Consider the following 27,557-nt stretch of genomic DNA (forward strand, 5'->3'; position numbering starts at 1 on the left):
AGTCATGAACATGCATTAAAATTAATCAACACCGAATGCAAGCATGAGTAGAATATAACGCACCATGAACATAAATATCGTAGAGCCTATGTTGATTTTGTTTCAACTACATGTGTGCACATGTGCCAAGTCAAGCCACTCGAATCGTTCAAAAGAGGATACCACCCTATCATACCACATCATAACCATTTTAATTGCATGTTGGCATGCAAGGTAAACCATTATAAGCTCCTAGATAATTTAGCATGGCATAAGAAACAACAATCTCTAATTGTCACTGCAAACATGTTTACTCATAATAGGTTGAATCAGGAACGATGAACTAATCATATTTACAAAAACAAGAGAGGTCGAGTTCATACCAGCTTTTATCATCTCAATAAGTTCATCATATAATCATCATAATTGTCTTTCACTTGCACGACCAAATAGTGTGGATAATAATAATAGTGCATGTGCATTGGACTAAGCTAGAATCTGCAAGCATCCAATTCAAGAGAGAAGACAAGGTAATATGGGCTCTTTGTTAGATCAACAATAATGCATATAAGAGCCATTCAACATTTTCATTATGGTCTTCTCCTCTCGACCCCAAAGAACAAGAAAAGAAATAAAACTATTTACACGGGAAAGCTCCCAACAAGCAAAAGAAGAACAAGAAATCTTTTGGGTTTTCTTTTTAATTACTACTACTACAGGCATGGAAAGTAAACTAATTAAAAGCTACAACTATTTTTTGTTTTTTTACTAAAGTTTATTAAACACACAAGAAGAAAGCACAAAAAGGAAAATAAACTAGCATGGATGATACAATGAAAAATTATGAGCACCGACCACTAGCAATGAGTGTGTGAACATGAAATGTAATGTTGGTGAGAAATACGTACTCCCCCAAGCTTAGGATTTTGGCCTAAGTTGGTCTATGGCCACGGCTCGCCTGGCGGATATCCAAAGTAATAGTTGGGGTCGTACTGACAAGAATCCCCCTAGTGCCACTGGTTGGCGATCTCTTCTAGATTCCACTGATAAACAAACTACCGGTGAGGATCAAATTGTGGTTCCGGCTCTGGCTCTGTAGCTGGTGTGGGGTTTCGGTAGGCGTGAATGGCCTTCAGCGGAACAAGGTACTTGCCTGTAGATAAGTCAAACAAAGAAGGAGCAGGCAAAGTAATAGTCTCAGGGTGGTTCTTATCAAATATCAGCTTGTACTTAAGCGTCTTTTTCTTATTCTTAATGATAAAATCATGTGCTACCATACTCTTATAATCCAGAAAAACAGGAGGCAGTAACTTCTCTTCCTTCTCATAATGCCTAATAGGTATGTTAAAGTGTGCAGCGAGGCGCGAGGCGAAGATGCCTCCAAGGACGGGGCCTTTAGTGTGGTTAAGATTTAACCGCTTTGCAACAATAGCGCCCATACTAAATGTGTCATCACGGAACAAGGCATGGGACTAAATTACGATATCGGGGGCACTAAGGTTGCCACAGTTTCCGCGACCAATTAAGCATCTACAAGCAAATTTTGCGAAGTAACATAAAACAGCAAAACGTATGCTAGTAGTTCTTGCATCGGAAACTTTCCTCGTTTCCCCTACAGCAATTGTATCAATAAACCCTTCCACATCGTCACGATGTGGTTCCTCTACGCTGCCCCTCAAAAGGGATCAAACAAAGCCAACAAAAATCACGAAGTGACATCTCCTTATGCTCATCATATAAATAAAATTCCACCATAGGTGGTGATCTCCTAGCATGGAAATGAAAGTTTTGCACAAAGATATTGGTGAGTAAGAGATACTGTTTGCGTTGGTCGTGGAGGAAGGCGGTCAGGCCTGCATTATCAGCCAACTCATAAAAATCATCATAAATCCCGACTGCTCTCAAGAAATTATCACAAGGCCATTCACACGGCCGAACTTCCGCGGTGCGAGGGAGACTATATTTGGGCCACTTATCCTCCTCACTTTGCTTATCCTTCGAGCTTCGGCTCGATGAGCCCCTCAAAAATCTCTTCATCTTTTTCTGAAAATTTCTGGAATTTTTAGTAACTTCAAAATAGAGTGAACCAAACTCAACAAAATTGATAGAAACTACTCCTACAAGTGCCTATAGGCAATATCATGCATCAAAACTACTTTTGACCACATAAATTTGGCATGCAAGCTCAAGAACAGGGTCACCTAAGCAGCAGAAATATGCAATGAATAAAGCACTAGAACAAAAACTAATTGGACCATTGGAGGAGTCACATACCAAGGAACAATCCCCCAAAGCATTTTTCGAATGGAGCTTTGAGCAAGGAGATCGAAAATGGCAGCAAGATGAGCTTGGGCTCGGGTTTGAGCTGGCTAGTGATGTTTGTGGGAGGAAGAAGGAGTGTGTGGTGGCTGGAATAAGTGGAGGGGAGTCACTGTGGGCCCACGAGGCAGGGGGCGCGCCTAGGGGGTAGGGCGCGCCCTCCACCCTCGTGGCCATGTGCTTGTTCCCCCTGCTATGTTTTCAGTGCCAGATATTCTCAAATATTCCAGAAAAAATCATATTTAAATTTCAAGGCATTTGGAGAACTTTTATTTTCGGGGTATTTTTTATTGCATGGATAATTCAGAAGACAGAAAATTTTTACTATTTTTGCTTTATTTAATACAAATAATAGAAAGTAAAAAAGAGGGTACAGAGAGTTGTGCCTTCTAACTTCATCCATCTCATGCTCATCAAAAGGAATCCACTAACAAGGTTGATCAGGTCTTGTTAACAAACTCATTTAGAGTAACATGAAACCGGAGAAATTTCGAATAACACTACATTACCTCAACGGGGATATGCATGTCCCCAACAATAAGAATATCATATTTCTTCTTGATAGTAGGAAGAGGAAATTCAAAACCTCCAATAGTAATAGTTGAAATTTTTCCAATAGAATTGATACTGTGGACTTGAGGTTGTTTCCTCGGAAAGTGTACTGTATGCTCATTATAATTAACATGAAAAGTGGCATTGCCTTTGTTTCAATCAATAACATCCCCTACAGTATTCAAAAAGGGTCTTCCAAGAATAATAAACATACTATTGTCCTCGGGAATATCGAGAATAACAAAGTCCGTTAAAATAGTAACGTTTGCAACCACAACAGGCACATCCTCACAAATACCGACAGGTATAGCAGTTAATTTGTTAGCCATTTGCAAAGATATTTCAGTAGGTGTCAACTTATTCAAATCAAGTCTATGATATATAGAGAGAGGCATAACACTAACACCGGCTCCAAGATCACATAAAGCAGTTTTAACATAGTTTTTTTTAATGGAGCATGGTATAGTTGGTACTCCGGGATCTCCTAGTTTCTTAGGCATTCCACCCTTAAAAGTATAATTAGCAAGCATGGTGGAAATTTCAGCTTCTGGTATCTTTCTTTCATTAGTAACAATATCTTTCATGTACTTAGCATAAGGATTCATTTTAAGCATATCAGTCAAACGCATACGCAAGAAGATAGGCCTAATCATTTCAGCAAAGCGCTCAAAATCCTCATCATCCTTTTTCTTCGATGATTTAGGAGGAAAAGGCATGGGTTTCTGAACCCATGGTTCTCTTTCTTTACCATGCTTCCTAGCAACAAAGTCTCTCTTATCATAACGTTGATTCTTTGATTATGGGTTATCTAGATCAACAGCGGGTTCAATCTCTACTTCATTGTCATTACTAGGTTGAGCATCAATATGAACATCATTATTAACATTATCACTAGGTTCATGCTCATTACCAGATTGTGTTTCAGCATCAGAAATAGAGATATCATTGGGATTCTCAGGTGTGTCAATAACAGGTTCACTAGAAGCATGCAAAGTCCTATCCTTTTCTTTTTCTTCCACTTAGAAGGACTAGGTGCATCTATATTAGCTCTCTGAGAATCTTGCTCAATCCTCTTAGGATGACCCTCGGGATACAAAGGTTCCTGAGTCACTTTACCTCCTCTTGTTGCAACTCTAACAGCAAAGTCATTATTTTTACTATTCAATTCATTGAGCAAATCATTCTGAGCTTTAAGTACTTGTTCTACCTGAGTGGTAACCATAGAAGCATGTTTACTAATAAGTTTTAGTTCACCTATAACATTAGCCATATAATCACTCAAGTGTTAAATCAGATAAGCATTATGTTTCAATTGTCTACCAACATAAGCATTAAAATCTTCTTGCTTAACCATAAAATTATCAAACTCATCTAAGCATGGGCTAGCAAACTTAGTAGGAGGGACTTCAGCCTTATCATATCTATAGAGAGAATTTATCTTTACTACCTGTGTCGGGTTATCAAGACCATGTATTTCTTCAACAGGACATAGATTAAGACCATGTATTTCTTCAACAGGCGGTAAATTTTTAACATCTTCATCTTTAATACCTTTTTCTTTCATAGATTTCTTTGCCTCTTGCATATCTTCAGGACTGAGAAATAGAATACCCCTTTTCTTCAGAGTTGGCTCAGGAATTGGTTTAAGAATTGGATCAGGGATTGGATCCGAAAGTGTCTAATTATTTTCATTAGTCAACATAGTATTCAATAGAATTTTAGCTTCATCAACAGTCCTTTCCCTAAAAACACAACCAGCACAACTATCCAGGTGGTCTTTGGAAGCATCGGTTAGTCCATTATAAAAGATATCAAGTATCTCATTTTTGTTGAGAGGATGATCAGGCAAAGCATTAAGTAATTGGAGAAGCCTCCCCCAAGCTTGTGGGAGACTCTCTTCTTCAATTTGCACAAAATTATATATTTCCCTTAAAGCAGCTTGTTTCTTATGAGCGGGAAAATATTTAGCAGAGAAGTAATAAATCATATCCTGGGGACTACGCACACAACCAGGATCAAGAGAATTAAACCATATCTTAGCATCACCCTTTAATGAGAACAGAAATAATTTAAGGATATAATAATAGCGAGTTTTCTCATCATTAGTGAACAGGGTGGCTATATCATTTAATTTAGTAAGATGTGTCACAACAGTTCCAGATTCATAGCCATGGAAAGGATCAGATTCAACTAAAGTAATTATCTCAAGATCAAGAGAGAAATCATAATCCTTATCAGTAACAAAGATAGGTGAAGTTGCATAAGCAGGATCATATTTCATTCTAGCATTCAAAGTTTTTTGTTTCAGCTTAGCTAAAAGCTACTTAAGATCACTCCTATCATTGCAAGCAAGAAAGTCTCTAACAGTTTCTTCATCCACAACATAACCCTCAGGAACAATAGGCAATTCATATCTAGGGGAGAATCTTCATCATCACTCACATCAATATTATCAGTTTCAATAATTTCATTCTCTCTATCCCTAGCAAGTTGTTCATCAAGAAATTCACCAAGTGGCACAGTAGTATCAAGCATAGAAGTAGTTTCATCATAAGTATCATGCATAGCAGAAGTGGCATCATCAATAACATGCGACATATCAGAATTAATAGGAGAAGCAGGTTTAGGTGTCGGAATCTTACTCAAAGCAGAAGGTGAATCAAGTGTAGAGCTAGATGGTAGTTCCTTACCTCCCCTCGTAGTTGAGGAATAAATCTTGGTTCTTGGATCTTTCAGGTTCTTCATAATGATAAGCAGATATAAATCCCAAGTGACTCAAAGAATAGAGCTCTGCTCCTCGACAACGATGCTAGAAAATAGTCTTGATAACCCACAAGTGAAGGGAATCGCAACAGTTTTTGAGGGTAGAGTATTCAACCCAAATTTATTGGTTCGACACAAGGGGAGCCAAAGAATATTCTCAAGTATTAGTAGCTGAGTTGTCAATTCAACCATACATGGAAACTTAATATCTGCAGCAAAGTGTTTAGTAGCAAAGTAATATAATAGTAGTGGTAATGGTGGTAAAAGGTAGCGGTAGCAGAATTAATATTTTTGGTGTTTTATAGTGATTGTAACAATAGCAACGGAAAAGTAAATAAGCGAAGAACAATATATGGAAAGCTTGTAGGCAACGGATCGGTGATAGAGAATTATGTGAGATGCGATCGATCATGTAACAGTCATAACCTAGGGTGACACCGAACTAGCTCCAGTTCATCAATGTAATGTAGGCATGTATTCCGAATATAGTCATACGTGCTTATGGAAAGAACTTGCATGACATCTTTTGTCCTACCCTCCCGTGGCAGCGGGGTCCTATTGGAAACTAAGGGATATTAAGGCCTCCTTTTAATAGAGTATCGGACCAAAGAATTAACACATAGTGAATACATGAACTCCTCAAACTACGGTCATCACCGGGAGTGGTCCCGACTATTTGCACTTCGGGGTTGCCGGATCATAACACATATTAGGTGACTATAGACTTGCAAGATAGGATCAAGAACTCTCATATATTGATGAAAACATAATAGGCTCAGATCTGAAATCATGGCACTCGGGCCCTAGTGACAAGCATTAAGCATAGCAAAGTCATAGCAACATCAATCTCAGAACATAGTGGATACTAGGGATCAAACCCTAACAAAACTAACTCGATTACATGAAAAATCTCATCCAACCCATCACCGTCCAGCAAGCCTATGATGGAATTACTCACACACGGCACTGAGCATCATCAAATTGGTGATGGAGGATAGTTGATGATGACGATGGCGATGGATTCCCCTCTCCTGAGCCCCGAACGGACTCCGGATCAGCCCTCCCGAGAGAGTTTAGGGCTTGGCGGCGGCTCCATATTGTAAACGTGATAAATCCTTCTCTCTGGGTTTTTTCTCCCAGAAAGTGAATATATGGAGTCAGGGTTGAGGTTGGTGGAGCGCCAGGAGGCCCATGAGGCAGGGGGCGCGCCCAGGGGGTAGTGTGCGCCCCCACCCTCGTGGACAGGTGGAGGCCCCCTGGCGTGGACCTTCCTTCCAGTATTTTGTATATATTCCAAAATAATTCTCTGTTGATTTTCAGGTCATTCGGAGAACTTTTATTTCTGCACAAAAATAAGACCATGGCAATTCTGCTAAAAACAGTGTCAGACCGGGTTAGTTCCATTCAAATCTTGCAAGTTAGAGTCCAAAACAACGGCAAAAGTGTTTGGAAAATTAGATACGACGGAGATGTATCACCGAGCATATCTTCGTGTGCCACCACTTCGAGGAGTTAAATGATTTGGAGTTAAGGGAAAGTTATCCCCGAGATTTGTAGGACCATATCGAGTTTTGGAACGTATGGGAGAAGTTGCCTACAAATTGGAGTTGCCCAAAGGACGGTCAAGAGTTCATGATGTGTTTCACGTTTCCTAGTTGAAGAAGTGCCATGCAGAGATGGCTGATATTCCTCTAAGAGAGACAGTGCCCCTGGAAGCAATTCAGTTGGATAGTGATCTGATCTACGAGGAGAAACCCATCAAGATTCTTGAGTTTGCCAACCGAGTTACACGCAGCAAGGTTATCAAGTTTTGGAAAGTTCAGTGGAGCCACCATACCGAGGATGAAGCCACCTGGCAGTGAGAATAAGACCTACGGAAAGACCACCTGTCGGTGTCAAAACCGGCGGATCTCGGGTAGGGGGTCCCGAACTGTGCGTCTAGGCGGATGGTAACAGGAGACGGGGGACACGATGATTTTACCCAGGTTCGGGCCCTCTCGATGGAGGTAAAACCCTACTCCTGCTTGATTGATCTTGATGAAATGAGTATTACAAGAGTTGATCTACCACGAGATTGAAGAGGCTAAACCCTAGAAGCTAGCCTATGGTATGATTGTTGTTCTTGGTCCTACGGACTAAACCCTCCAATTTATATAGACACCGGAGGGGGCTAGGGTTACACAGAGTCGGTTACAAGGAAGGAGATCTATGTATCTGTATTGCCAAGCTTGCCTTCCAAGCCAAGGAGAGTCCCATTCGGACACGGGACGAAGTCTTCAATCTTGTATCTTCATAGTACAACAGTTCGGACAAAGGATATAATCAGGCTGTCCGGATACCCCCTAATCCAGGACTCCCTCAGTAGCCCCTGAACCAGGCTTCAATGACGATGAGTCCGGCGCGCAGTTTGTCTTCGACATTGCAAGGTGGGTTCCTCCTCCGAATACTTCATAGAAGATTTTGAACACGAGGATCGTGTCTGACTCTGCAAAACAAGTTCCATATACAACCGTAGAGAGAATAATATTTTCACAAATCTAATCTGCCGACGCATTCCGCAGTGTGACATCACACCACAGCCAGGTCACCATTCGAATCGTTTTTCACAACCAACCTTAGCATGTTTCGCAAGGCAGTTTCCTTGGCATGTCTTGTCGAAGCAGAGATCGTGTCCCCTTATTACGGGATTCCCATCAATACGGACGTGGGTAACCCAACCGCGCCATCAATTACGGCGCTTGGGGGATAAGCGAGTTTTACCAAGCTGGTGGGGCCGCATAGTTTCGTCCGCCCTTATAAAGAGATAAGGGTCCACCTTTTTCTACCCATGCCTTCTTCCTCCTAGCTCATCCATTCTCGCGCACTCGAGCTCCAGCGCCCAAGTCCACATCCTTCTCCTCAACCCTCTCCAAACATGTCCGGAGCAGGAGGCAAGTGGATGGTCTCCTCTGTTATGGAGGGAGACATCAAAAAGCTACGCGGGGCCGGATATTTAGCCGCGGATATTGCGCACCGGCTGCCAGCCGCGGGGCAGATCGTCCCTACCCTGGAACCTTATGAAAGGGTGGTTTTCCTCATCCACTTCGTCCGTGGACTGGGGTTTCCCCTCCATCCATTTGTCCGCGGCCTTATGTTCTATTATGGGCTGGACTTCCATGATCTAGCTCCGAATTTCATCCTCAACATCTCGGCCTTCATCGTCGTGTGCGAGGCTTTCCTCCGTGTTCGGCCCCACTTCGGCCTGTGGCTGAAGACCTTCAATGTTAAACCGAAGGTAGTAGGCAGCCAACAAGCGGAATGCGGCGGAGCCATGGTGGGAAAAATGCCCAACTTTACATGGCTCGAGGTCTCCTACGTGGAGACCATAAAGGGGTGGCAATCGGGGTGGTTCTACATCACCGAGCCGCGCGACACCAGCTGGATGGCGGCCCCCGAGTTTCGATCCGGAATCCCCACACGGCTCACTTCCTGGAAGGAGAAGGGCCTGTCCCGGGGATCATTGGTCGAGCTGGACGGACTCCAGAAGTGTATCCGGAACATGATAGGCAAGAAACTCAAGCTTGTCAACATAGTCCAGGTCATGCTCTTCCGCCGGATCCTCCCATGTCAACAATGGGCTTTCAACTTATGGGAGTTCGACCCGGCCCAGCACCAGACTCTAAGAGAGCTCTTAGACACGACGCATAAGGACGTCTGGAAGGTGTTGTTCAAGGGCATCGAGGTCCCCCCTCCCCTTACCGAGGACCGCGGGCTAAGCGCGACGCGCCCTGCGAATCCGGTAAGTTCTGTACATCTCGTATGGTATTTATTTTCCATAGTTTAACCATGTGCGGGGTCTGAGCTCCCGTGCCTTTGACAGGACTGGGTGGAGACATCGGAGAAGATTGACTCTCCGGCCCCTCTGCCCAAAGACCCTGTAGACGCTCTCCTGACGGAGATGCGGATCCGGCTCCTTATGAGGTGCCGGAGAAGAAGATCAAGAAGAAGGCCACGGGAACCCGAAAGTGTTCCCGGCGCCAGGTGGTACCAGACTCATCGTCCGGTAACTCCCAGACGCACTCCTCCCATGAAAACGAGGAGGAGGAAGATGACGGTTCTCCCCCTCCAGCCGGGGGAGACAGGAAAAGGAAGGCCGCCCCAACCGGGGAGGCCGGAGGGTCCAAGAAGGGAAGGACTCTCCTTCCGGACTGTTCCACCACCGCCGCCGACAGTGAAGACGAGTGGTAACCCAGGGCCAAGCCCTTGGCGAAGTCGTAAGTATTCGGATACCAGAGTAACTCATAGCTACTTTTATTGCACTGCTTCTCCTAACGTCGAATATGATCATGCAGTCCGCCCCGAGCCCGCATCGACGTATCCTCGTCGGACGGTTCCTTGGACTCGCCGGATATGAATAATGAGTCACTTCCAACCGCCTCCTCTCCTTGCCCTACGGACAATGTCGAGGTATTGTCTCAAGGGGCACCGAACCGAGGGGAGGTAGTCCTGGAGGCGCCTCAAGGCGACCTTCCGGACTCCAGGCGCAAAGGGAGCAAGACTCCCAAGGGCTCCAAGTTCGGCCCTCAGCCGAACACCGTGCCGGAACCTCCAGTGGTTCTGGACTCCGGCAAGCGTCCCCCTGCCAAGAGGGGCAAGCCGCCTGTGCCGGTGACCTCTTTCTATCTAGAGGCACCGGACAACCTGCTGGGAGCGCTTCACGACGCTTCCATCGACGAAGAGCACCGCACCATTATGAGTGCGGTGATCAAGAAGGTTTAGTCCGCCAGAGCAGACTGACTGAAGCCTATGCCAGCCTTCTAACAGGCTTTGAGGTAAGTATTTAAAATATAGGGAAATATTACTATATAGATAGTAGCCCCTGATGCTCTGTTTGGTGTTCACAAAGAAAAGCCAAATAGAGGATCAAATAATATCTACAGGAGTCTAATACAAGTATGTCTATATGTGTATGCAGGCTTCGCTGCTGACCTCTGCCGCACTGACTGCGGAGGTCGCTGCACTGAAGCGGAACCTCGAGCGGTCCGAGAAAGAACTCGGCCTTGCCAAGAGGCAGCTTGAGGAGAACAAAGGTAAGTAATACCTTGTCTATATATATATATATATATATATATATATATATATATATACATCTGGGCTATTCTGTTATGCGTAATAGAATATTATTCTGTTACCCTTTTTAAACTGACGTGGTTCACAGTTTGGACTGACGTGTTTTTCAAGAACAATTGATCTTCCTTCGTGCACGACGGACGGAAATAGGGGATGCAATGTGGAGCTTCCGGTCGTTCCCCGGCGCGATGCTGCGGGCCATTCGTTGCTAGAGGAGACATGTAAGGGGTTCCGCATGTCCGCGCGCTCAGCTGGATGAGCTTTGCGATCTGTAGTCACCGGAGGTGACGGCATGGGCATTTTGGCGGCGAACGTGATTTTGGGCATCGGTGTTTACTGTGGTGTTCGTGGGCCTCAATTTACATCGTGTTTGTCATTTTTGATGTGAGAATGATCGGTATGTTATAGTTTTTTGAGATTTTTTTCAGTTGTAATTTATGATTACAAGTTTTTGTGTTCTTGGTCATTTTCCACGCCCGCCATGGAAATATGTTCTTCTTTTTCTGTTGTTTTACTTTCGAATTGGTGTTGCAGGGAGAGATATAAGGACTGTATGAAAAGATTTGCGTTGTCAATTTTGCTTTTTTGAGTTGTTTCTACCCCGGATTGCCATGTTGTTTTGTCGTTGGCGGAGGTTGTGTATGGCGGCTGACTGTAAGCTGCGATTTTGGGTAATCTGGTCAAATTGTGTAATTAAGTTGCGTGTTTTTTAGTGTTGTTTTGAATTGATGCCCGTATGTGTAGTTGGACTGCTGCCATGTCAAAGTTTTGTTACTGTGTGTTGGCATGGGAGCCGCACTGATGGCTCTGCACTTTGATTATAAAGACCGAACCCTCTGTCAGTTTCATTCTACGAGCTGCAACCAAAGAAAAGGGAGATGGATCCTGAGTTGGGAGAGGTTACAGAGGAGGAGGGGGACGCCATAGATGTTAGGGCTGCAGTAGCGGAGCAGAGGAGGAGGAGGCGCAGGCGCAGGCAGATGGCGCGACGTGCTGCCGAGGAGGAACTGGAGGCAGAGTTCAACAGACGACTTGCGCGTGAGGTGATGGATACTTGCAACTCCAATGAATTGGAGCTTCTTTTCCCAGAGGGCAGGGGAAGGAACCATATTCAGATCATTAGTTGGGCTAGGGCGAGAGCAGCCACGGCTCCACATCCATCCACTAGGGCAAAATGGCGTCGTTTTCTTTGATTGTTATGACTGAAGTAGTGAATATTATTTTTTTAAGATTTTTGTTGTGAGGGAGCAAATGTTCGAATGACTAAATGAATTCAACTTTGTTTTTGTCTCTGAATGTGTTGTTTTGTCTGCATATGTTCGACATGTGCACCTTTGAACTGCTTGGTTTTCTAAAGTTGAACTGATTTGCGGTCAAATGTTGGATGGCTTGTGTAATAACTATTTCCTACCAGCTGGCTGCCCATCTGCCTATTTATTATTTTTATAATCTAGGAGTGTCCCTAACTATACACGTTATCCATCTATGTGTGGTGGGTGGCCAAGTCTTCCCCCTCCCTTTTATTCATTCTTCCAGAATCAGATCTAGGTTCCTCTCTCTTCTCGTCATTGCCTTTTTCTTTGTTCATGTGTGTTCGATGGAGGATTGTTCATGCGGATGCCTGGTAAAGATGGCGCGCATAGCTGACGGCTGTGTGTACGAGTCTGGTTTGGAGCTCACTCAGACTCAGCGGCGTGGGCAACTTTCTTGTTTACTGTACAGCAACCATGGGTTTCGTACACCCTATGTTTGTCGCCTGACGGATGGTGACTTGAAGGAATCATGGGTATGTGTTTCTATTCGTTTTGTTTTTTACTTTCTTGTTGGGTTCTGTTCGAAACCCATGGACTGGATCTGCAGTTTTGTCTTATGAATAGCTTGTCTATATTTTTTTAATTTGGTTTTGTTTGATTTTAACAATAGGGATTTCTGTGTGTATTTGTTCATTACTTAACAGTATTTAAACCATTTTTTGTATAATCCCTGACCTGTTTATGAATAGATGTTTTTACTGTAGGTGTATTGATATGTATATTTTTCAGTTTAGTCAGTTCACATGTCTAGTTAGTTTTGTGTTATTGTTTTGGTTCAGATTTTTTTCCATTTTAGTTTGTTATGCAAATCGTTCCTATATCTGTGTAAAAATTCAGTTATGTCAGGTGTTCATTTTGTTTTGTACTCCCATGTCCATTTGCAGAAAATGTCACCCAGGATCAGGATTGTTGCTCCTAGTTCCGGTGTTCTGAAGATGGAGACTTTAGACAAGAATGGGTATCAGTTGATGGATGTTGCCTACCACATCGACTTTGATGGTTGCATCAACCTAAGTACTGGGTGGAAGGAGTTTGCGGCTGAGTCTGGATTTGAGGATGGTGATGTGGTTATGGTTATGTTCTTGAGAGAAGACGACTCTCTGACGTTCAGAATTTATGTGTTGTAGGTTTAAATGTGGCAAATGACGCCGGCTTTGAGATTTGTGTATGGTTGATTATGTTGCAGTATTTTTTCTTTTAAAACATTTGCATGTGAGATGGTTGAATTGTATGGTTTTATCGGAATGGTATGGAACTAGTTATGTAATGTTTTTCCTATTGTTCTGCTCAATTATAAGTGTTTTATTTATACATTCTTTATATTAGTATTGGAACATTTTCTATAGTTGAACTGATGGGCATCCTTTGTTTTGGCTGGTATATTTTTCATGTTCATAACTCGGAGACGGTGCGATACGCTGATGATTTTTTTAGAACCCTTTTTTGTTATTGAGTTTGCTAAACTTACATTCTGTTAATGATAGTACTGCTCTATTTTAGGGTGTCAATTACCAATCAAATTTGTTTGTTGTATAATATTTTTTTCTTACTTGTTTACAAGAATTTTGGAGCAAGTTTTTTTTCTTTTTTATAGATGAATAATGATAGTTTTGGTATTTTATAAAATAAAAAAAAATCTTCGCTGCACAGTACTTTCTTTTTATTTTTGTACTTGAACCTTATGAATTGTAGTAGTTGAACTTTTTTGTAAATTCGTTTCTGAAATTTTTATTTACAGTCTTATACATATTTTTTTTTACTTCTTACCATTAAGATGTGTTTGAACTTTTTCACAATATTTTTGTTTATTAACTGATTTTTCTTGTGAGTTTTTTTTAATTATTTTCATTTTTTATTTTTTGTCGTGTGTGATCTACTGGATTTTTGTAATGGGGCGAAGTACTTTGTTGGAACATCGGCCTGGGTCGTTGTATTCGGCCCGGATAGCTTCTCTCGCGCGGCTGTGCAGCACGGCGTGCGCGTGAGCTATGTGTTTAGTCCCACCTCGCTAGTCGAGGGGGCACTATACTTGTTTATAAGCGCAGCCGATGCTCACCAGTCGAACTCCTCTGAACGCTTACCTGACCGCTTATACACGGCGCTCGCTCTCTCTCTCTTGACCTGTGGGCCCTGGACGGAAGGCCCTGCGGGTATGCGGATTACTAGGAATTTGCCCACGGGCTCGAGTTCAAGTATCTAGCATTGTCAGGGCCTGCGCCTGTCCTTGGGCGGCCAATTTTTTTTGTTTTTTTGTATCTAGTACTTGACTACACCAGTAACTTGGACTGGTACTTTTTTGTCCTTGTGCTGTCAATTTTTTCTTTTTCTTTTTTTTTGTTTGTTTGAATATAGTACTGTGGCATGACTTGCCCCCGCACTGAACCATACCGAGGGGCATAGTTGTACTGACACATCTTCCTCGTATGGACTTTGCCCCATTATCTATCTTAGGGGTGTGGGTGCGTGGGGTGGGGTGGGGGGAAACAGAATAACTGCACTACGCCTGTCAAACGAGCGCACTGCCGCGTTAGCGCGAGGCCGAGCCGGGGGGGAGGGGGGTCGGGACCCCCCCTCCCCCATCCCGGTGAGGCCGAGCCAGGAACGAGCCGTAGCAGGCGACGACGCGGCGTGCCGCGACGTTGCATGCGGAGCCGAGTCCGTAACATGACTTGCCCCATTATCTTATCTTAGGGGTGTGGGTGCGTGGGGAAACAGAATAACCGCATTTTCTATCTTTAGGGGTGTGGGTGCGTGGGGGAAACATGACTTGCCCCCGCACCGAACCGTACCGAGGGGCATAGTTGTACTGACACATCTTCCTTGTATGGACTTTGCCCCATTATCTATCTTAGGGGTGTGGGTGCGTGGGGTGGGATGGGGGAAACAGAATAACAACACCGCGCCTGTCAAACGAGCATACTGCCGCGTTAGCGCGAGGCCGAGCCGGGGGGGAGGGGGGTCGGGACCCCCCCTCCCCCATCCCGGCGAGGCCGAGCTAGGAACGAGCCGTAGCAGGTGACGACGCGGCGTGCCGCGGCGTCGCATGCGGAGGCGAGTCCGTAACATGACTTGCCCCATTATCTTATCTTAGGGGTGTGGGTGCGTGGGGAAACAGAATAACCGCGTTTTCTATCTTTAGGGGTGTGGGTGCGTGGGGGAAACATGACTTGCCCCCACACCGAACCATACCGAGGGGCATAGTTGTACTGACACATCTTCCTTGTATGGACGTTGCCCCATTATCTATCTTTAGGGGTGTGGGTGCGTGGGGTGGGGTGGGGGCAAACAGAATAACCGCACTGCACCTGTCAAACGAGCGCACTGTCGCGTTAGCGCGAGGCCGGGCCGGGGGGGAGGGACCCCCATCTCGGCGAGGCCGAGCCAGGAACGAGCCGTAGCAGGCGACGACGCGCCGTGCCGCGGCGTCACATGCGGAGGCGAGTCCGTAACATGACTTGCCCTATTATCTTATCTTAGGGGTGTGGGTGCGTGGGGAAACAGAATAACTGCGTTTTCTATCTTTAGGGGTGTGGGTGCATGGGGGAAACATGACTTGCCCCCGCACCTAACCGTACCAAGGGGCATAGTTTTACTGACACATCTTCCGTGTATGGACTTTGCCCCATTATCTATCTTTAGGGGTGTTGGTGCGTGGGTGGGGTGGGGGGAACAGAATAACCGCACTGCGCCTGTCAAACGAGCGCACTGCCGCGTTAGTGCGAGGCCGAGCCGGGGGGAGGGGGGTCGGGACCCCCCCCCTCCCCCATCCTGGCGAGGCCGAGCCAGGAACGAGCCGTAGCAGGCGACGACGCGGTGTGTCACGGCGTCGCATGCGGAGGCGAGTCCGTAACATGACTTGCCCCGTTATCTTATCTTAGGGGTGTGGGTGCGTGAGGAAACAGAATAACCGCGTTTTCTATCTTTATGAGTGTGGGTGCGTGGGGGAAACATGACTTGTCCCCGCACTGAACCGTACCGAGGGGCATAGTCGTACTGACACATCTTCCTTGTATGGAATTTGCCCCATTATCTATCTTATGGGTGTGGGTGCGTGGAGTGGGGTTGGGGGAAACAGAATAACCGCACTGCGCCTGTCAAACAAGCGCACTACCGCGTTAGCGCGAGGCCGAGCCGGGGGGAGGGGGTCGGGACCCCCCTCCCCCATCGCGGTGAGGCCGAGCCAGGAACGAGCCGTAGCAGGCGACGACGCGGCGTGCCGCGACGTCACATGCGAAGGCGAGTCCGTAACATGACTTGCCCCATTATCTTATCTTAGGGGTGTCGGTGCGTGGGGAAACAGAATAACCGCGTTTTCTATCTTTAGGGGTGTGGGTGCGTGGGGGAAACATGACTTGCCCCTGCACCGAACCGTACCGAGGGGCATAGTTGTACTGACACATCTTCCTTGTATGGACTTTGCCCCATTATCTATCTTATGGGTGTGGGTGCGTGGGGTGGGGTGGGGGGAAACAGAATAACCGTACCGCGCCTGTCAAATGAGCGCACTGCCGCGTTAGCGCGAGGCCGAGCCGGGGGGAGGGGGGTCGGGACCCCCCTCCCCCATTCCGGCGAGGCCGAGCCAGGAACGAGCCGTAGCAGGTGACGACGCGGCGTGCCGCGGCATCACATGCGGAGGCGAGTCCGTAACATGACTTGCCCCATTATCTTATCTTAGGGGTGTGGGTGCGTGGGGAAACAGAATAACCGCGTTTTCTATCTTTAGGGGTGTGGGTGCGTGGGGGAAACATGACTTGCCCCCGCACTGAACCATACCGAGGGGCATAGTTGTACTGACACATCTTCCTTGTATGGATTTTGCCCCATTATCTATCTTAGTGGTGTGGGTGCGTGGGGTGGGGTGGGGGGAAACAGAATAACCGCACTGCGCCTGTCAAACGAGCGCAATGCCGCGTTGGCGTGAGGCCGAGCCGGGGGGGAGGGGGGTCGAGACCCCCCCCCCTCCCCCATCCCGGTGAGGCCGAGCCAGGAACGAGCCATAGCAGGCAACGACGCGGCGTGCCGCGGCGTCGCATGCGGAGGCGAGTCCGTAACATGACTTGCCCCATTATCTTATCTTAGGGGTGTGGGTGCATGGGGAAACAGAATTACCGCGTTTTCTATCTTTAGGGGTGTGGGTGCATGGGGGAAACATGACTTGCCCCCGCACCGAACCGTACCGAGGGGCATAGTTGTTCTGACACATCTTCCTTGTATGGACTTTGCCCCATTATCTATCTTAGGGGTGTGGGTGCATGGGGTGGGGTGGGGGGAAACAGAATAACCGCACTGCGCCTGTCAAATGAGCGCACTGCCACGTTAGCGCGAGGCCGAGCCGGGGGGAGGGGGGTCGGGACACCCCCTCCTCCATCCCGGCGAGGCCGAGCCAGGAACGAGCCGTAGCAGGCGACGACGCGGCGTGCCGCGGCGTCGCATGCGGAGGCGAGTCCGTAACATGACTTGCCCCATTATCTTATCTTAGGGGTGTGGGTGCGTGGGGAAACAGAATAACCACGTTATCTATCTTTAGGGGTGTGGGTGCACTGGGGAAACATGACTTGCCCCCGCACCAAACCGTAGTAAAACCGCACCGAACCGCAACAACCGGACGTGGTTGCCGGCACACGGCTTGGTGTGTCTTGATGTGTCTTGGGTGCTAGCCCTACCCCTCTATTTATATGTTGAGCCTTGGGGTCGAAACTTGGAGTAAAAGCCTACACAAACTCGGTTTCACCCGAAAGGCAAGAGTCCTTCTCAGACTCCAGGACCAGACGCCAGTGTTCCCGGCGTTTGGACCTAGACGCAAGGGACCCTGGCGTCTAGCCCCTGGACTCCGCAAAACTTCTTTTTGCACTTTCCAAAAACCTTGTGGTCTTTCCCCTTTGGAACAAATAAAGTGTTCTTGTACCCAAATATTTCGGGAAACATCCAGAACCCCTTCTGGTGAATTCCGGAACCCTTCCAGAGACCAAACACTATTACCCCATATATCAATCTTTATATCCAGACCATTCTGGAGTTCCTCGTCATGCCTGTGATCTCATCCGGGACTCCGAACAACATTCGGTCACCAACATACACAACTCATATAATACTATATCGTCAACAAACGTTAAGTGTGCGGACCCTACGGGTTCGAGAACTCTGTAGACATGACCGAGACATCTCTTTGGTCAATAACCAATAGCGGAACCTGGATGCCCATATTGGCTCCTACATATTCTACGAAGATCTTTATTGGTCAAACCGCATAACAACATAGATTGTTCCCTTTGTCATCGGTATGTTACTTGCCCGAGATTCGATCGTCGGCATCATCATACCTAGTTCAATCTCGTTACTAGCAAGTCTCTTTACTCGTTCCATAATGCAACATCCCGGAACTAACTTATTAGTCACATTGCTTGGAAGGCTTATAGTGATGTGCATTACCGAGAGGGCCAAGAGATACCTCTTCGACAATCGGCATGGGAAATCCTAATGTCGATCTATGGCAACTCAACAAACACCATCGGAGACACTTGTAGAGCATATTTATAATCACCCAGTTATGTTGTGACGTTTGATAGCACACTAAGTGTTCCTCCATGTAACACCCTCGATGCGACTATATCTCCCACGTGTCGAGGCACGACTTAGAGGCATAATCGCATTGAAGGCATATGTCGCAAGTTAGGCAATCTTCACAACATCCCATTTAATATGATAATAAAAAGGGAGATAACATAGTTGGCTTACACTCGCCACGTCAATCAAGTGCATAAATAACATTACATCGTCCAAACACTCATGGCCCGACTACGGCGCCAAAATAAAAGAGAACCCAACATGCGACACGGTCCCAATCACCCCCAACTGGGCACCACTACTGATCATCGGGAAAGGAAACGTAGTATCGTTGAGAGTCTTCGTCGAACTCCCACTTGAGCTCGTACGTATCTCCTGGAGCAGAATCATCAGGCCCTGCATCTGGTGTAATAGTAATCTGTGAGCCACAGGGACTCAGCAATCTCGCACCCTCGCAATCAAGACTATTTAAGCTTATAGGTATGGCAAGGTAAAATATGAGTGGAGCTGCAGCAAGCGACTAGCAAGTGTGGTTGCTAACTTATTTGCAAAAGAGAGCGAGAAGAGGAGGCAAAGCACGAGCGAGAAGCTAGAGAACAACCTGCGCAAACATTACTCCAACACCGTGTTCACATCCCGGACTCCGCCGAGAAGAGGCCATCACGGTCACACACTCTGTTGATTCATTTTAATTAATTAAGGTTCAAGTTATCTACAACCGGACATTAACAAATTCCCATCTGCCCATAACCGCGGGCACGGCTTTCGAAAGTTCAATCCCTGCAGGGGAGTCCCAACTTAGCCCATGACAAGCTCTCACGGTCAACGAAGGAATAAACCTCCTCCCAAGAAATTCCGATCAGACTCGGTATCTCGGTAATTCAAGACACTTCGACAGGTTAAAACAAGACCAGCAACACCGCCCGAATGTGCCGACAAATCCCGATAGGAGCTGCACATATCTCTTTCTCAGGGCACACTCAGATTGTCCAAACTTCCGGTAGGCCAGCCCAGAGTTGCCCCTGGTAGCCACCGGCGGCTGACGGCTTGGACCAACACTCAGAGGAGCACTGGCCCGGGGGGGGGGTTAAAATAATGATGACCCTTGAGTCTGCAGAACCCAAGGGAAAGAAAGGGCTAGGTGGCAAATGGTAAAACCAATGTTGGGCATTGCTGAAAAAGCTTTAATCAAGGTGAAATACCAAGGGGTTCCCATTATAACCCAACCGCGTAAGGAACGCAAAATCCGGGAACATAACACCGATATGACGGAAACTAGGGCGGCAAGAGTGGAACAAAACACTAGGCGAGAGGCCGAGCCTTCCACCCTTTACCAAGTATATAGATGCATTAAGATAACATGGCAATACAGTGATATCCCAACAAGTAAATAAAAGATGTTCCAACAAGGAACGACCTCCAATCTTCACCTGCAACTAGCAACGCTATAAGAGGGGCTGAGCAAAGCGGTAACATAGCCAATCAACGGTTTGCTAGGACAATGGTGGGTTAGAGGTTTGACATGGCAATTTGGGAGGCTTTCAAGCAAGTGGTAGGCATCGTAGCATTGGCATAGCAAAAAAACGAGCAAACTAGCATAGCAAAGATAGTAGTGATTTCGAGGGTATGATCATCTTGCCTGCACAGTTGTCAGAGTTGACTGGATCCTCAAAACCAAACTCAACGGGCTCCTCGTTAGTGAACTGTAAAACAAGACAAACAAGCAACAAGGATACTATCAACCACGTGCAAGGATCAAACAAGATGATGCAACGATGATATGCTATGCGGGATGCGATGCGGGATGCAAAATGCAAAATATGACAGGAAATGCATGAACCTGGCATCAACTTGTAATTCCAAGGGTGCCACTGGAAAGATGAGATGAAATCGCTTGAAAACAATATAAAGAACGCCGGAATCGGAGTTACGGTTTGGAAATGGCAAGCGATTCAAAAATGACACCGGTCTGCGATTTACAGCAAGTAGGCATCTAAATGCAATGAGATGACCATGCTACAGCACCCAAACATGACAAAAAAATACATGGCAGGGATGCACACAAGATGCTTAACAAAAGTCTAGCACAGAGCTACGGCCAATTCATCTATTAGGAGGTTCAAACAAGCATGGCAAAAACGTAAATGGTAAAATCGATCTCGGACTTAGTGAAATTAACACTTGTCTGGAATTTCAGATCATATAGCCCTCTTCGGAGCAACAAAACAACATGCTACAGGACCTTAACATGACAAGGAAAGACATGGCACGGAGCTACTCAACAAGCTTAACAAAAGTCCTTTAGTGACCTTGAGCCAAAAGGGATCACAAAATATACTAACAAGCACACGAACATAGCAAAAACATAATCAGTTTTCAGACTTAGTTAAAACTAGGACATGCTGAAACATAACTCACGAAGGCATGTTTACGAGCTCGATGCACTCACCATGGTGCAAGTCATGGCAAGACAAGCATACATCCCTCAAGAAGGCACAAAATACAAGCTAGACATGGCAAGAACAATGGCATAGCATGCACGGATCAACTACAATAACATCGACAAAAATCGCAAACAAGTTGACGATATGCCCAGATTCGCAACGAAGCAAAAGTAGAGCTCGATTGACTCAAGCTAGGGTGCTCCATAATTGCAAACAATGACATGGATGGATAGAGCACTACAATATTAACAAAACTCCCTTACTGATCATCCTCAAAAGAGGCACGGATCACTAGGAAACAACAAGAACATATGGCATCATGAGATAAACAATCCCAGGACAGTGAAATCACTAAGTCCCTGAAAACAGAATTAGCAAGTGCACCTCTTCGCAAGCTTGCACAAGTCACCACACACATCCTAAAAATACATGGGTTACACCTCTGGATAGATTACAAAACCCTTAACAAAACACATGAAGAACTCACGGGCATATCATGCACACATTAATCATGGCAAAAATGACAAAAGTGCTAAACGGAGTAGTATATCTGACAATTAACTCAAGTAGCCTTCTTCTAACAGCATTTTGGGCATAAATATGAGCTCAAATGAAAATGATGCAATGGAATGAAATGATGTACTCTCTGAGATGAACATTTTGATATGCTATATGCATGAATCGGAGCAACGGATGCAAAGTTACGGGGCCTCGAACAGGAGCATATGGACTGAAAATTTAGGGACTTAGAGAAAATTAGGTCAACCCTGAAATTTTCAGATCTGGATCGGGGCGGCGCGCGAACCGAGGTGGCCGGGCTCTCGCCGGAGCTTCTTGCCGGAGGAGGAGGGAGGACCAGCCGGGGCTTGCCGGAGACGGGGAGGAGCGGGGCCGGCGCGGCGCTCCTCGGCGGCGGGCTCCCGCGGCAGGGGCGGCGAGGCACGGTACGACGGGCGCGGCGGCCGGCGAGCTGGGCGGCCGGAGGCGGCGGCTCGTCGGCGAGCTCCGGGCAGCTAGAGAAGCGGGCGGCGGCGCCGGGCTGGAGGAGACGCGCGGCTCGGGCACTGCGGGGAGCCCTGGCGCGGGGCGGCGGCGATGGATCTGGGCCCGCGCGGGCCTGCGTCGGGCCCCGCGGGCCGGCGCGGTGGGGAGAAGAGAGAGGAGGCGGCTGGGATGAGGTGGCGGCATCCGATTGGGCCGGAGCAGCGGCGGGGATGACGTGGCGAGCTTCGATAGGCCGGAGTGAGGTGGCGGCGGCATCCGATTGGGCCGGAGCAGCGGCGGGGATGACGTGGCGAGCTTCGATAGGCCGGAGTGAGGTGGCGGCGGGCGGTGGACACGTCTGGCGCGCGGAGCTGCAGTTTTTTAGGGTTTCGGGAAGGAAGAAGATCCGAAAACGGAGGGGTGTATATATAGGCATAGAGGGAGCTAGGAGAGTCCAAATGAGGTGCGGTTTTTGGACACGCGATCGTGATCGAACGCTCTAGGACATGGAGCAGAGTTTGGTGGGTTTTGGGCCAAATTGGAGGGGTGTTGGGCTGCAACACACACGAGGCCTTTTCGGTCCCTCGGTTAACCGTTGGAGTATCAAACGAAGTCCAAATGATACGAAACTTGACAGGTGGTCTACCGGTAGTAAACCAAGGCCGCTTGGCAAGTCTCGGTCCAATCCGGAAATGTTTAATCCCCACACACGAAAGAAAGCTAGAAATGACCACCGGAGGAGAACGAAGCGCCGGAATGCAAAACGGACAACGGGGAAGATGCTCGAATGCATGAGACGAACACGTATGCAAATGCAATGCACATGATGACATGATATGAGATGCATGACAACGACAACAACACACGGAGACAAAGACCCGAACCCGAGAAAATAAAATAACTTAACACCGGAAATGGCAAGAGTTGGAGTACAAATAGGGAAAGTTACATCCGGGGTGTTACACTCCAGTATTCGGGAGTTGCATAATCTCACAGTCATAGGAACATGTATAACTTACGAAGAAAGCAATAGCAATAAACTAAACAATCATAGTGCTAAGCTAACGTATGGGTCATGTCAATCACATCATTCTCTAATGATGTGATCCCATTCATCAAATGACAACTCATGTCTATGGCTAGGAAACTTAATCATCTTTGATTAATGAGCTAGTCAAGTAGAGGCATACTAGTGACACTTTGTTTGTCTATGTATTCACACATGTACTAAGTTTCCGGTTAATACAATTCTAGCATGAATAATAAACATTTATCATGATATAAGGAAATATAAATTCCACCTTTATTATTGCCTCTAGGGCATATTTCCTTCAGTGTCCCACTTGCACTAGAGTCAATACTCTAGATTGCATTGTAATGATTCTAACACCCATGGAGTCTTGGTGTTGATCATGTTTTGCTCGTGAGAGAGGCTTAGTCAACGGGGCTACAACATTCAGATCCGTATGTATCTTGCAAATCTCTATGTCTACCTCCTTGACTTGATCGCGGATGGAATTGAAGCGTCTCTTGATGTGCTTGGTTCTCTTGTGAAATCTAGATTCCTTTGCCAAGGCAATTGCACCGGTATTGTCACAAAAGATTTTCATTGCACCCGATGCACTAGGTATGACACCAAGATCGGATATGAACTCCTTCATCCAGACTCCTTCATCTGCTACTTCCGAAGCAGCTATGTATTCCGCTTCACACGTAGATCCCGCCATGATGCTTTGCGTAGAACTGCACCAACTGATAGCTCCACCATTCAATAAAATATGTATCCGGTTTGTGACTTAGAGTCATCCGAATCAGTGTCAAAGCTTGCATCGACGTAACCGTTTACGACGAGCTCTTTGTCACCTCCATAAACGAGAAACATATCCTTAGTCCTTTTCAGGTATTTCAAGATGTTCTTGACCATTTTCCAGTGATCCACTCTAGGATTACTTTGGTACCTCCCTCCTAAACTTATAGCAAGGCACACATCAGGTCTGGTACACGGCATTGCATACATGATAGAACCTATGGCCGAAGCATATGGAATGACTTTCATTTTCTGTCTATCTTCTGTAGTGGTCGGGTATTGAGTCTGACTCAACTTCACATCTTGTAACACAGGCAAGAACCCTTTCTTTTCTTGATCCATTTTGAACTTCTTCAAAACTTTATCAAGGTATGTGCTTTCTGAAAGTCCACTTAAGCATCTTGATCTATCTCTATAGATCCTGATGCCCAATATATAAGCAGCTTCACCAAGGTCTTTCATTGAAAAATTCTTGTTCAAGTATCCTTTTATGCTATTCAGAAATTTAGTATCATTTCCGATCAACAATATGTCATCCACATATAATATCAGAAATTTAGTATCATTTCCAGAAGTCTGTATAAAACCATATGCTTTGATCACACTATCAAAGCACATATTCCAACTCTGAGATGCTTGCATCAGTCCATAAATGGATCGCTAGAGCTTACACACTTTGTTATCACCTTTTGGATCGACAAAACCTTCTGGTTGCATCATATACAACTCTTCTTTAAGATATCCATTAAGGAATGTAGTTTTGACATCCATTTGCCAAATTTCATAATCATAAAATGCGGCAATTGCTAACATGATTCGGACGGACTTAAGCAGCGCTACGGGTGAGAAGGTCTCATCATAGTCAACACCTTGAAGTTGTCGAAAATCTTTCGCAACAAGTCGAGCTTTATAGACCGTAACATTACCGTCAGCGTCAGTCTTCTTCTTGAAGATCCATTTATTCTCTATGGCTTTCCGGTCATCGGGCAAGTCAACTAAAGTCCACACTTTGTTCTCATACATGGATCCCATCTCAGATTTCATGGCCTCAAGCCATTTTGTGGAATCTGGGCTCATCATCGCTTCCTCATAGTTCGTAGGTTCGTCATGGTCAAGTAGCATGACCTCCAGAACAGGATTAGTGTACCACTCTAGTGCGGATCTTACTCTGGTTGACCTACGAGGGGTGCTGGTGCTAGGAAAGATCCCGCTTTGGATTCTGGCAATGTTGTAAGCATGAAGCGTGCGCCCAGAGCTCCTATAAAGTTTTGCTCCCCTATGCAGTAGCTTCACCCTTATAAATTCCCTCACCTGGACAAGGCTCGCAGGTTGTATAATATGTTGCTTAGTAATGACTGGCGTGAGAAGTATGGCGAGTGAGTATCTCTCATTATTTTTTCCTCTTCCTTTTCTTCTGTTGTTTGTAACTGCTAGATAAATATGGCCTGAACTGTTCCATTTTATACAACTCGAACTGCTATGAATGCCTTATCTTCCTTCTCCTTCTTTTTGTTCTTGTGTGTGCTGCAGGAATACATTCTCAATGATACCTCGGCCTGATGGAAACGTAACTAACTTCACTGGGAATCGCATTTGGGAAGTTTTTTCACCTGGGCAATGATGGAGGGTGATGTAATTGACTTCCTCATTGATGATTGGAAGCAAGATCCCGATAGAAATGCTGATTTCGCATCTGGGAAAAGGATATTGCTAAGTCCATATTTCATCAGGTAATCAATCAGATCGGTTTCTTTATGTTGAACAAGACTGTCTATTGTTTTTACGATTTTTAATAATACTTTGCTTGTTGATTCTTTTTCCGCTGTCTATTTTCTATTTTGGCTTTTTTGTAGGTTGTGCTTGACTGTTCGTTTTACGAGGATGAAAATAAAGTGTTTAATGTGGAGAGTGCAGCGAGAGATTTCAAGAGCTATGTTAAAGCTAATGAAGACTTGCTCAGTGCCGACCTTGTGAGATCTACTAGCTGATTTTTGGTTTTCTACTAGCTGATTTTTGGTTTTTATTTGTTTGTTGTGATGCTGGTTTTTACTTTGAATATTTAACATCTCTTTTTTGGTCATTTGTTTTTAGATCATGATGCCTCGATTCAAGCCTATGGTTTTATCAAAGGATAGGAAAGTGAGCCACTATTCCTTATATGTCATGAATCGGTACCGAAGTAGCATTGACATCCTTGACTCTTTACCTTATCCGAAGAACCACCGTCCTTTGAAGAACACCTATCACAAAGACTGTGAGAAGATTGTGAGTGACATTTATTATCTGTACTGGATTAATATTTCTGCATCTTTGTTTCTGCTGTTTCTGAGACCTAAAACTGTGTGGGTTGTTTTGTTTTTTTATAGATTTCTAGATTGGTCAAATTAATGAAGGTTGTGTATGGTGATGCTCGGTACAATGCGAGCAAGCAGCCCAATTGGGAGCTGTTTGCAAAGAAACCAACGTTTGTCAAGGTTCCACTTCAAGGGCCGAATGAATGTGGCCATTATACTCTGAAGTATGCGGGATGCTATGATGGTGAAAAGATCGTTGAGAACATTCGAGATAATGACGTGGGTTTCTTGTTGAGCTTTTCACTTTCTGTTTTTGGCTTATTGTGCATCCTTTTTTTATGTGTCATGATTTTTGATAATTTGTTTTATTGTTTTGCAGCAACGCATTGTTGATTGGAACGTTGAGGATCTGCATAGAGTTGTGTTCAATCGTAATAACCATCTTATGGTGACGGAGCTTCCCAAGGAGGTTCAGGCTTTGGCTCCTGATGCATAGGATAAATGGTCATCATTTGCATAGTGAATTGGATAGTTCTGTGACATATCTCTTGAAAACATTGTAGGCTCTATTTTGTAGTGTTTGATGTCTTGTCAAGTACTATGTAATAACTAGTATATTTTGTGTTGTGTTTTAAGTGTGGCACAATGTTTCATCGGGAATTCGTTTTGGTTAAGTTTTTTTTGTACTAAAGACTTATATAGTAGTTGAACTGAAAAAAAAAATCCAGTCGTTCAATTACAAGATAGAGCAATCCTACTATGTTTAAATAATGTAAAAGGATTATTAAGATAAGTTATTTTGACTGTATTCAAAAGGATTATCAAATGGTTTAAATAATAATGTCACTGCTTCAGCGGGCACAAATCAGAAATTATATCAGTACTGATGTGTACTCTGCCTTGTACTGACAACTGAGAGTTATCAGTACTGATATGCTACAAGAGTTTAAAATTTTCCTTGACATATTTTTTTCCTGAGTTACTGGTTCACAGTAGCTTTTTGCGTCGGATATATCCAGATAAGTTTTTTCAAACATATTTTGTGACTGCATTCAAAATGATTATCAAATGGTTTACTTAATAATGTCACTCCTCCAGCGGGCACAAATCAGAAACTAAAAAATAACTTTAGTTCTGATCGAGAAATTGACGATAAAGCTAAATAAGTTTTGGTAAACGACAGTGTTTTGTGAAATGCTTCCTCATTGTCTGCTAATTCAACTGAGACTGCAAGGTTATTTTTTAGTTGACACAGCAGGATAACCACTATGTATTGTTCAGTCTTGAGCTTCTCCTAACTGTCCCCGAATGTTGTGCCTTGCCGGCGCTCTTTCCAGGTTGAGCCTTGGCAGCTTCTTCGTCAGTTTCAGTTTCCTCGCCCACGACACTGTCATCTTCATTGTCTTCATCTGATTGGCCGTCATTCTCA

Source organism: Triticum aestivum, chromosome 2A (assembly GCF_018294505.1).
Source record: "Triticum aestivum cultivar Chinese Spring chromosome 2A, IWGSC CS RefSeq v2.1, whole genome shotgun sequence".
Taxonomy (NCBI): Eukaryota; Viridiplantae; Streptophyta; class Magnoliopsida; order Poales; family Poaceae; genus Triticum; species Triticum aestivum.